This window comes from Echiichthys vipera, assembly GCF_963691815.1.
Source record: "Echiichthys vipera genome assembly, chromosome: 20".
Lineage (NCBI taxonomy): Eukaryota > Metazoa > Chordata > Actinopteri > Perciformes > Trachinidae > Echiichthys > Echiichthys vipera.
The window spans coordinates 14,847,088-14,857,856 of NC_139845.1; positions in this window are offsets into that span (position 1 = coordinate 14,847,088).

Sequence of the window (10,769 nt, forward strand, 5' to 3'; positions counted from 1 at the left end):
CAGCTCTTGATAGTAAATCAAAAGCTGGTGTTTTTTTTTCCCTTTTTCCTTGCGATTGCTGCAAAGCTCTTGTCCATCAGTCTTGCAGTTGCAAGCGACTTGCAAGCATGTGCGACTTCACACGTGCAAACACGCTCATGCATACAGAACTCGTGTGAGCCTGCTTAGATAACCCAAAGAGTCTAGGCTGCTCAAAATAATGCTGCCACCTTCGTTTTCCCCATTACATATCAACCTGATCTTCAAAAGGCCCGACAGCCTCCCTCAAATTTATGACTCAGTGGGTTTACATTGCGGTTTTCTCATTTTCAGCAACTTTCACTGTGTTTTATGCCCACAGTTATGAGGTAGCAATAAATATTAAAGTGAAGGAATGTATGGGAAGAAAGACCAACATTACTCTGAGATTAATTTATTTTTTCCCTCCACATTTCCACTTTTGCAACCTGATGACCCCTGGGCTTCTGGCAGGCTGGTCGGTGTTGATTTTAGCCCACAATCAATTCATTTTAATCACAATGGGCAGCACAGGGAGCGTCGCGCTAATTGATTGGCAGGTATTTGCATATACAGTATGCAACAAAATGTCACGACCGGCCTTGTCGGTGACCTGTGTGGGCTGCTGGCAAAACAAACTGATGAGGGTAATTTATCATGCGGCTTGCGCTTCGCTGAGCACGGGGAGGCCGCGCCCACTATTGTTAGCGACGCCAGTCACTTGTCACGCCACGACTGGCACGAGGAGAGACGAGAGGGGTAGACAGGAGAGGAGAGAGAAGGGGAGAGAGATGAAGCGCAGAGGGGAGGAGGCAGATGAGGACCATACTGAAATGTCAGACGTTCCCCGCTGCTGCCGATCAGTAGATTTAGCGTGGATGGTCCATCCTGAAAATATGATGCCGTGTTACAGATACAAGAATATATGGATGGGTAGTTACAGTACGGCCATGAACTGCATGCATCAGTCCATCTCAGTTAATTTGATTCCAAATATCCATCTATCTTTATACCTAGTTGGTGTTTATACCTATACCTTTATACCTAAACCTTTCAGTATTTCCTCCCTACACCAAAAAAAGTATGTTAGGTGAAATAACCCTTACCCTTACGTCATCTGGCTACTCATGGAAGCTAATGTTAGCAAGATAAAGCTAGATTTAGTTTTAGAACTGACATTTATTGACTTTTCTGCTCTTCTTCTGCACATTTTGCGACACAGAGTAATGCACCAAGATAAAATCGTGATGCGTTTTTTATGCAGCTCTATTCTGCACAAATTTTTCACCTGCATATCAAAGGGATATTCTGGCGCAGTAGCTCCATTATGTAGACTCCATTAGTGACTTTGACAGGCTTTGATTCCCTTTAACACCATCATGTCCAGCAAAAAACAAAAATATCTCCCTACTGAACTGAAAACTATGGGACAAGAAAATCCTGTCCTCTAGATTTCCTTTAAATATCTTTATAGCTGTAGGTGAATGTGGATCAATGTAAGTGTTGGATGCTTGGCTGTGAATAAGCGAGCAGCTGAGGCCGGGTGGCTGCATCATTACTCTCACCGTTAATACAACTGTACAAAGTCTGCAGAAATCCTCCTGTGTACAGACTCCACTTATAAGGTAAACATTTGGTCATCATCACCATAATTATGCCCAAGTACAAGTCCCCATGCACAGCCTGAGTAGAAATATAGTTAGGGGGCTAAAGGGAGCCAATGCAACTCATTAATAGTGTGCCAGACTCCCTGTGATAACACTGGATCTAATTCCTGAGAGAGGTTTTATTTTTGACCAATTAGCTGCCTGAACAACCTATTGGCCATGAAGTGATCTCTGCAGGGACTTTATCAGACCATGCTCTATTAAATCAGCTCTCTGGCTGAGCAGTTATGTACCATCACAGTGCTTAGAATGGTTGGCTCTGACTGATGTCACTGCCAAATGCCAAGTAATAACGACTGTTATTGTACATCCTGATGCCTTATGGATGCTGTGTGTGTGTGTGTGTGTGTGCTCGCGCATGTGTGTTTGTGTGTGAGCATGCGTGCGTGCTTGTGTGTGGGAATGTAGGTGCACTTTCAGTTACAGACATAATGGGTAATTTTTTTAGTGTGTGTGTGTTTGATAGACCATTTTCAGCGATATGGCTGGTTGGAAAGATTATCATAATGCTCAAGGGTGGAAGCTGTTCTGAATGTGAAATACAGTGTTGCTGGAGTATTCACAGTATGTCTTCAGGTGGGTCAAAAGGCCTGGCAATAGGTGCTGTATAATTTAGGCATGTGGGAAGTTATCGTAATGACTTTGTAAACTCTGCATGAATGCGCCCCCTGATACGTCTGAGCAACTCCAGGTTCGGAGACTTATTTTGTGAAGCACGATAATTGTTGAGAATATATGAATGCAGTAGATTAAGGTTGTTTTTTTCTTTACATTGATTTAATTTGTGTCTGTCTCACCTGGTTTATCTAGCTCTTTTGGTTGTGGGTCAAATGCAGCATTAGTGTATTAAGTGAAAATGTGTTTTTTTAAAAATGCAAAGGATTTTGAATGTGTTCTTGAGTTGGTATAGATATACGTACAAAATGAAATACGGTCCAGGAAGGCCAGTTGAGTAAAATTGCGCCAAAACACTGCAATGTAGTTTATAATACAATGAGAGAGGATTTTATATATTTCATAAAGTCCTGCACAAAAGTGTAATTCCGGGGTAATAATATAATATTGCTAATATTGCTCGAAATAGCGCCAAACTTCTGCAGTAGCATGATAAGAGTCCCTACATATAAACCAAAGCACCAACAATGTAATTGGCAAATCCAGAGTTTATTAAAAAAAAGATTGTTTTACAATGCTACAAGCCTCAGCAGCCGGCTACGGCCATATAGAGAGGTAGTCCATACAAGTCGATTACCAAATGCGTTCTCTTCAATACTTTCCTCCTTGAACTCAACTCCTGATAGCTAATTTAATGTTTATTCATGCCGAAAAAGAGCATGGAATGCAAATGCACCAGAATTACACTTTAAAGGTTCTCTGTGTATTGTTCAGAAACCCTTGTTATTAGCGACACCTGTGGCCGAAAGTGAACTGCAGTCACAAGCTGTTGCTCGCACTTGTGTACTTGCAATCTGTGGGCATGAGTAGGTATGGTAAATGGTAAATGGACTTGTACAGCGCCTTTCTAGTCATCTGACTACTCAAGGCGCTTCACAGTGTTTGTCACATTCACCCATTCACACAGACATTCACGCTGATGGCAGTGGACATCTATATACCATCTAATCTGATCTAACCATTCACACCACATTCACACACCCATGCACAGCACGGGGAGCAATTTGGGGTTCAGTGTCTTGCTCAAGGACACTTCGACATGTGGACCGGGGGGGAGATGGGGATCGAACCACCAATCTCTCGATCAGAGGACGACCCACTCTGCCACCAAGCCACAGCCGCCCTAGGTATCAGCCAAAAGAGTGAGACTCAACGTGATCGAATAATAAAATATTGATCCAAAGCTGTAAAATGAATTACAATCATATTTAAAGTAAAGCTAGCTTGTTGTTTGCATATCATTCAATCAGCCAATGTGACGCAGAAAGCACAGATTCCTTTCTTGCAACCAGGTAAAACAAAGAACACACAGAAACGGAAGCACACGGACTCAGGTACATGAATGCATCAGAAAAGCATCATCATCATCATCAGCCCCTGTGCTAAATATTAAATGGAAAACTAACCCTCAGTTCGCTCGAGGTGAGGATTAGTGACGTAAGAACTAAATGAATTACTCAGCCTTTTAGACCTGACCTGTGGATCAGCTTATAGAATAATGTGTAGGTTTTTCATTATACAATGTGAGCTCCCCAAAATTACTGGAAACCCATCACAAATTCACAGCGGATGAGTACGTCTTTTGAAGCAGTGCTATTGTCGGTCTGAGTCCCAGTCTAAACTTGCGTTCATATTTTGGTCTTCCAGTTCCTGCGATGCATTTCTGGGTCTCTCCCTCTGTCTGAACCACCTCAGCAAAGGCTCATAATCCAAAGCCAAGACCAAAGCCGGCCCTTCCGGCTATACAGACAGCAAGCCAGCCTTGATCCTTCCATATAAAACGCGATGAGAGGTGGCTGGCAATAGAGGGGCTGGATGGGGTAAACATTTTTAACCCCAAAACACAAATCCTACTGAGGAGTGAGCTATACAGAGTCCTTATGTAACACACCTCAAGCAGAGTCCCCCTCTGCATTTTCATTACCTACGCACTTTTCTGTGCCTTGTGTTATGTGTAAGGTTGGCACTTTCTAAACTGCTGTCATTGTTGTGTTGGCAGTGTGAAGGCGCAATGATCCCTTTGAGAAGGACGATAAAAATCTGTCACAGTCCCCTGCATGGAGGAGCCCATTGTTTTGGGGATTAAGGAGGATTAAGGGCGGATGCTGGCGACCGATGGGTTTGAGCAATATGACCCTTTCACTAATCATTATGAGACAGATACAGAGCACTCAAACTCTTAAAGCCCAAGATCGCATTGGATTATCAATTATTCATGGCTGACAGGAGCAGAGTGAGTATGAAAGAGAGTCACAGAGTATGGCAATGTGGCGACAATTGGAAAAGTCCCAGAGCTAAGGGCAATGAGTGTCCTGAAAAGTCTTGCATAAAATTTATGAATGACTCATAAATGGGGCTCTTAGTTTGCTCATTGCAAACTGTGTGCATCATTATTTTAAGCTTTTAATCTGCTCAACATGCTGAGTTATAAAATAAAAATGCTCATTGCAACAACCTCTTTAAGGGTCAGCATGCTTTCATGTTGAGCTGTGAGCTGTTCCAGAGTGAAGTCAGCACAACAGCAGAGTAAAGCTGCAGACAGCTAGCCGCCAGCTGCTACCTAACTGCCTCAACGCTCAGAACACGCGATGGTGCATTGGTCCAAATGTGATCTAAATATGATCCTGAAGCGCATTGCTCGCGTTTCTTGCGATTTCGTGTCTGTCAAGTGCGTTGTGATCGCAGCATAACAAGTAATAACAATTCTTAAAAGCTGCGCTAATCAGTATACTTAAATTACTGGGATGTCCAATCAGTGCTGATAGTATATGTAATCCATTAAAGTAAAAAATTGTACCAGGATGCATTGAGCACTAGAGGCGAGTAAGTATGCTACAATACACAAGTTCTTTAAGCTTTTTTTAGTCTGATAAATAAACAAAATATACTATATACTAATAAAGAAGAAATATTCATGCACTTAAACAGAAAATACAAGTGTATATTGTCACAAATTTCTCTCTTTCATCAAACTAAGACTTCTGAATCACACTTCATTCAAACCAGACAGAATTAGTCAGTATTTAGACTGCTATAAGAATCACCAACTTTGGTTTGAATAAATCCTGAATTTACAGAGTAACAGGCACAAAGTGGCTAATCAGGGGAAAACAGGACCCGTGTTGCACCCAACTGTTTCAGTCAAATGATCTGTGGGTAACTACTCAGTACGATAAAATATTGGCATTCGAATTGTTTCTTTTCAGCACACATCTTATCATAAAAGTTAATAGTTGTTATTTTCATGGCTTTGAAGTAGTGATGTTAAGTGTGCTTTTCTTTAATTAATTTGGGACTATGACAAAATTGCTTGTTGGCTTTATGAAGGCCTCTCTATTCAGCTGAATCCATCACTGCATCTGAAGGCAGCACAACAGTGTTATTTAATTAAAGCAGAGGCGACAACTCATAATAAATTAGTAGTTTTAACTCGGTAGTTAAATTTTTGATTCACTGATCATCAGGAATGTAGGAGACATGACATCCTAGGGGAGTCACACATAATTGTTTTCACATTTTAATTGAAAAAATGATATAAAGTTTGTGTTCCTCTCTATACAGTATATTCTTCTACTTATACTTTATTACTGGTGGGAAGCCACAAGCCGTCACATTGTCAATCATAGAGAACAAGTGGTTATTATTGCTGTTATTGTTTTACTTAAATTTCAAGACACAAGTTGTTTATTTTAGAAAAAAACATATGTTTTATACAATTAGGGTCTGCATAGTCATGAACTGGCATTTTATTTGGCAAAAAAAATCGACTTTGCTCCACACAGTTTTTGTAGAAAGGCATGACGGTGCTTTTGCTGCCAGGTGCACAACGCTAAGAAATCTAATTGAATGCAACACTGATAACCATAAGTAAAACTAATAAATTGAAACAAGTGAAATAATGTAGCTGTTAAAAGACTTGTATTGTACTCATTTCATTGTACTGCTGCAAAGTAAAAACACACATCAATACAAGTGAGAAACATGGCACCTCAGCTAAATTTATGGTGCCATAAATATTTGTCATGCCACTTTACACCTCCTTGTTAGCAATATTAATTTTTCTATTTGTGTAGCCATTTTTATCATGTGTCACTCTGATAGACATGGCTGTTAAAGAACAGTAAGACGTGACTGATGTGAACAACTAAGGATATAATGAGTAAACACCCAAGTGGTTGCGTTCCACTTCACCTGCCCTTTTATGCATGGATGCCTGACGCACGTACATCACAGATAATAGCTACTTGGAATGAAGCAATTGCTCTGGTTGTTGCGATTAAAATAGAGCCTGCTGTTCTTAGAAAAAGTTCAGACTCTTTAGAGGCACTTTCACCTCTTGTTCGAGGGCACTGAGTCCTTCAAAAAGGTGTCAGGGTGCCATCACCGGCAGGCATGCTGTGAATTGTGCCTGGGGGGGTCACGTCCTCCTCCTTTCAGTCTCCTCCCTAAGAGAATTCCCCTCCCACTTGTATGAAGCTGTTAGTGTGCTAATCGTTTCAGCCCCACTCCATTATCAAGGTGCAGTGTGCCTGGGAGTAAGTGCTGTCCCTCACTTCTCACCTGCTCTTTTGGGAACAGTTTGAATAAGATGATGAGGGCTGCATGAAAGTATGGAAGAGTTGAGACCTTCATAACATAACCTGCTGAATCATCCACACTGTCCATATAAACAACAGCAGCCTGCTTATCATGTTTAATAAGAATAACTTTGCTTTGCCTCTGTGGAATAAAGATAGAGTAGCAGCAGTTTGCTTTGTAGATCACATTAAAGGATAGGTTCACAGATATCCAAGTCTGAATTAGAACAATAGTAGAATAATTAGTAATAGAGTTTTTGCTTGTTGAATGTCCCTGCTTCAGCAATCTGAGCTTGAAAAAGTGAATTTGTTCACTACAATCTTTTTTAGCAATATGATAAGCCTTTTCCATTGGCTCTTTTGGCCACAGCAAGCCAAACCATACTGCGCTGATTTGCGTCCATCACCAGTTTTAGCGTGCCGTGTTGCTCCCCGTATGGACCTTGTTCTCCCTGCCTTCAAATGGGGCCATGATGGGGTCTAGCCGGTCGCAGCCAACCCATAACGGCCCTCCTTTAGAAGAAGAAAGTTGCGAGACTAAACTCATGTCTGTGCAGCAGAACAGCAGAGAGAAAGAGGTTTTCTGAAGGCTGTGTGTTGAGCTCTCAGTTCAGTTTCGGATGTTCAGTCGTATCAGAGTCAGTGAGCCAAACTCAAAGTTGGGGATTGTTCAACTGCTGTAAAGTGCATCCAGATAATACTCGCAGCATTAGATCTTTACTTTCATAAATGTTTTATCTGGAACTTGGCTCATAGCTTTCGTGTTTCATTGCGGTTTAAACGTAGGGTATCATTTGACTATTTAAAACATACTGTATGACTGGCAGTTGTTCCATATGGTTAGAATTCTGAAATATTATGGGCATTATTGGCTGTCAAAAAAACAGTCATGGGGTAAACCTTGCAACAGTCGAGCTGAGCAGTGTTTGGTCTTGTCAGTCCAAAACTTTGGTCCAGACTTAAATGTGTTACTATTAGATGGATTACAGTAAGATATTTCACTGACATTCATGGTGCCAAGAGGATGATACCTAATGACTTTGTCATTCTTTTGGCTTTTCCTCTATTTCCAACATAAGGTGGTCATCTGCAATTTTGAGAGAAATAATTGCTTTGGCATTTGTTCTAGACATTCTTTTTTCTGTCAGGATGATTTCAAATGACTTGACCTGACTTGTAATGATCCATAAACTCCATTCATGAATTTCTCCAGCACTTGCAAAACTACTGACAATGAGCCTCAGCTGTACTGCACTAAATTAGCACTGATTGTTAGCGTGATAAGATGCTATACTAAAATGGTAAAAAATTATACATATTATGCCTATTTAATATCAGCATGTTTGTATGCTGCTGTTAGCTTTTAGATCTAGCCTAACAGAGCCTCTAATGTACCTGTATGTCAAGTTGCTTGGTTTATTCAACTCCTGTCAGTAGATATTCCCTCTTTGTGCTTCCCTCAATCACAGCTCAGCACTGAAACACAACAAGATACACCAAAAACAAATTCTGTGACTGTGAAAGACACCCACTCAATTTGATTTAAGTCCAGTAGTGTAGTGGCATCTAATAGTCAGGTTGCAAATTGTTACAAACCTCTCTTCCTTTTAAAACTATAGTTGCCGAGGCATAAACACCAGAGCCAGTGTTTGGTTTGTCCATTCTGGCCTACTGTAGAAACATGGCAGACTCTGTGGAATGTAGATATAGCCTCACATTAACATCACTTAAACTTTTCATTGTACTTTTTCCACATAATGAGGACTGAATTAATGCCTGCATTTCTTCCATTGGAAGCGTGCAGCAAGCAAAAGCTGTTAAAATGTATATATGAACACGTAATTACTGTTTTGCTGCTGTGACCATATCATTTTAACTCTTTTGTCCCTCCCTTTTTGGCCCCTTTTTGCACCACATTGCATGTCACAGAAAAAAAAAAACCCCACTGACCTGCCCATTCTGCTTTCCTCTGCATATATGAAAATACCATGAATGACATTCAAATTACACACAGTTAAACTCTGCTTTATAATTTTATCAAATGGAATTACAGCCATGGAGCCATTAAAGCAGAAAGCAATCAGAAGTGATTGAAAAGTATACTTCCAGATAGGCTTATGATATACGTAGTTTTACATAAAGCCCTGTGTTTTTCTGACAGTCTCCAGCAGTGAGGGATATGATGATGATTATGATGGTGTAATGATAATGATATTGGATCTCTGTACTCTGTTATTTTGTCAAATAAATAACCCAAACCCTGTGGCTTTCTCCTATCAATTTAAGCTGAAAAACATATTGTGCTGAATGAGCACTTAACTACCAAACGTCCAGAGGGCGGAGAGTCTCGTGGCTTTGCACAAACCATCACGACAACCGAGTGAATTAAAGTCTGATATGAAATTTCCTGCATAGCAAGACAAAGCGGAGAAACGTATATGGAATTACTGAGATAACCGAGGCAAACAGAAACACGGACTGCCTGTCGCTCTCGACGAAGACAGAAAACAGCCATTATAGTCTGGCTGATGGGCCATTCTTCTTCATAAGCCATTACAAAGACAAAATGCAGAGATCCACTTTGGTGCAGTGACACAAGACTTCTATGTTGCTGTGGAAATTACAATTTGATGCGAGGTCGTACTTTTGAAGTGATTATGGTGGTTTGACAATGCTGGAATAGAGTTGTCAAGCTCCTGACCCCATTATGGCTTGAAATTTCTTAACAAACTTTAATCCTTTTGAAACATTGGAGAATGACAGTGCGATTTAAAATGCTTTGCCCGTGCTCATGGGGATTATTGACAGTAGTTGAAGCTTGAATTTATAGACTTCTATTGAAGTAAAGAGCTCATGCTGTAGCTCCAGGTCTGCTTTTATTGAGCTGCTCCTTCCATTTTAACATTTGTGTTGCTCTCTTGTGTAAAGTAACATTAGGTCATAAAACTGTTTAAAGGTGTGTGTGTGTGTGTGTGTGTGTGTGTGTGTGTGTGTGTGTGTGAGGACAGACTTGCGCAGAGTCCTCCTCATGAGCAGTTCCATTATAAATTAGCAAAAATAACACATGTAACAGTCTTGCCATTATCTCAAAGAAACAATTAAATCAGCTTCAGAGGTTTTGCAGGGAGACATTTCAACTATTCAAGAAAGGTTGTCACCTCATGAGATCTAATTATAACAATACCTAATCAGGTCACCAATAAAACAAGTGTCTGTTATCAGATGACTGCACAATTGATAACAGATTTGGAAGGGTCTCAGTGCAGCTATGCAGGATTTTATGTTAGCTTTCCCTAGCAGAAAGCTTTTATGAGCCTCAATTAAATCTATTTATATGTTTGCAGTCACCTGACAGCTGAAACACAAAAAAAACCCTGAAATCTGTGATCATCAGGAGCGTTTGTGTTGATTTTACTTTCTTAAATATAAGTACAATTTAGATTCTATTAACTGTAAATATTATTTTTAAAGTTGTATTCCATAAGAATTGAGACATGCTGTTTCTAGTGACCTCTTTGGCGGTAAAATGAAACTGCAGGAGAGTCTGTTCTTTCAGAGCCCTCCATTTTGTCACGTTCATAGTCACTATGTGTGTCGACTTTTTTTTTGTGGTCTTTGGTTAACTTTATTGAAACACATTCACCTCTATACTGTACTTCCAGTCCGTCCCCTATATGTTTTTCCCTCATAAATACACATGCATGTTCCTATAACACTTCTGCCCTTACTGCAAGCCAGACTCAGAAGTTGGAGGTTTCCGATAACAAGTGAACGCAGCATAACCATCTGGGCCGACAGACCAACCGCTGTCAGCAGCGTCACTAACATGGCAGCATGTTTACATCAAAGCAAA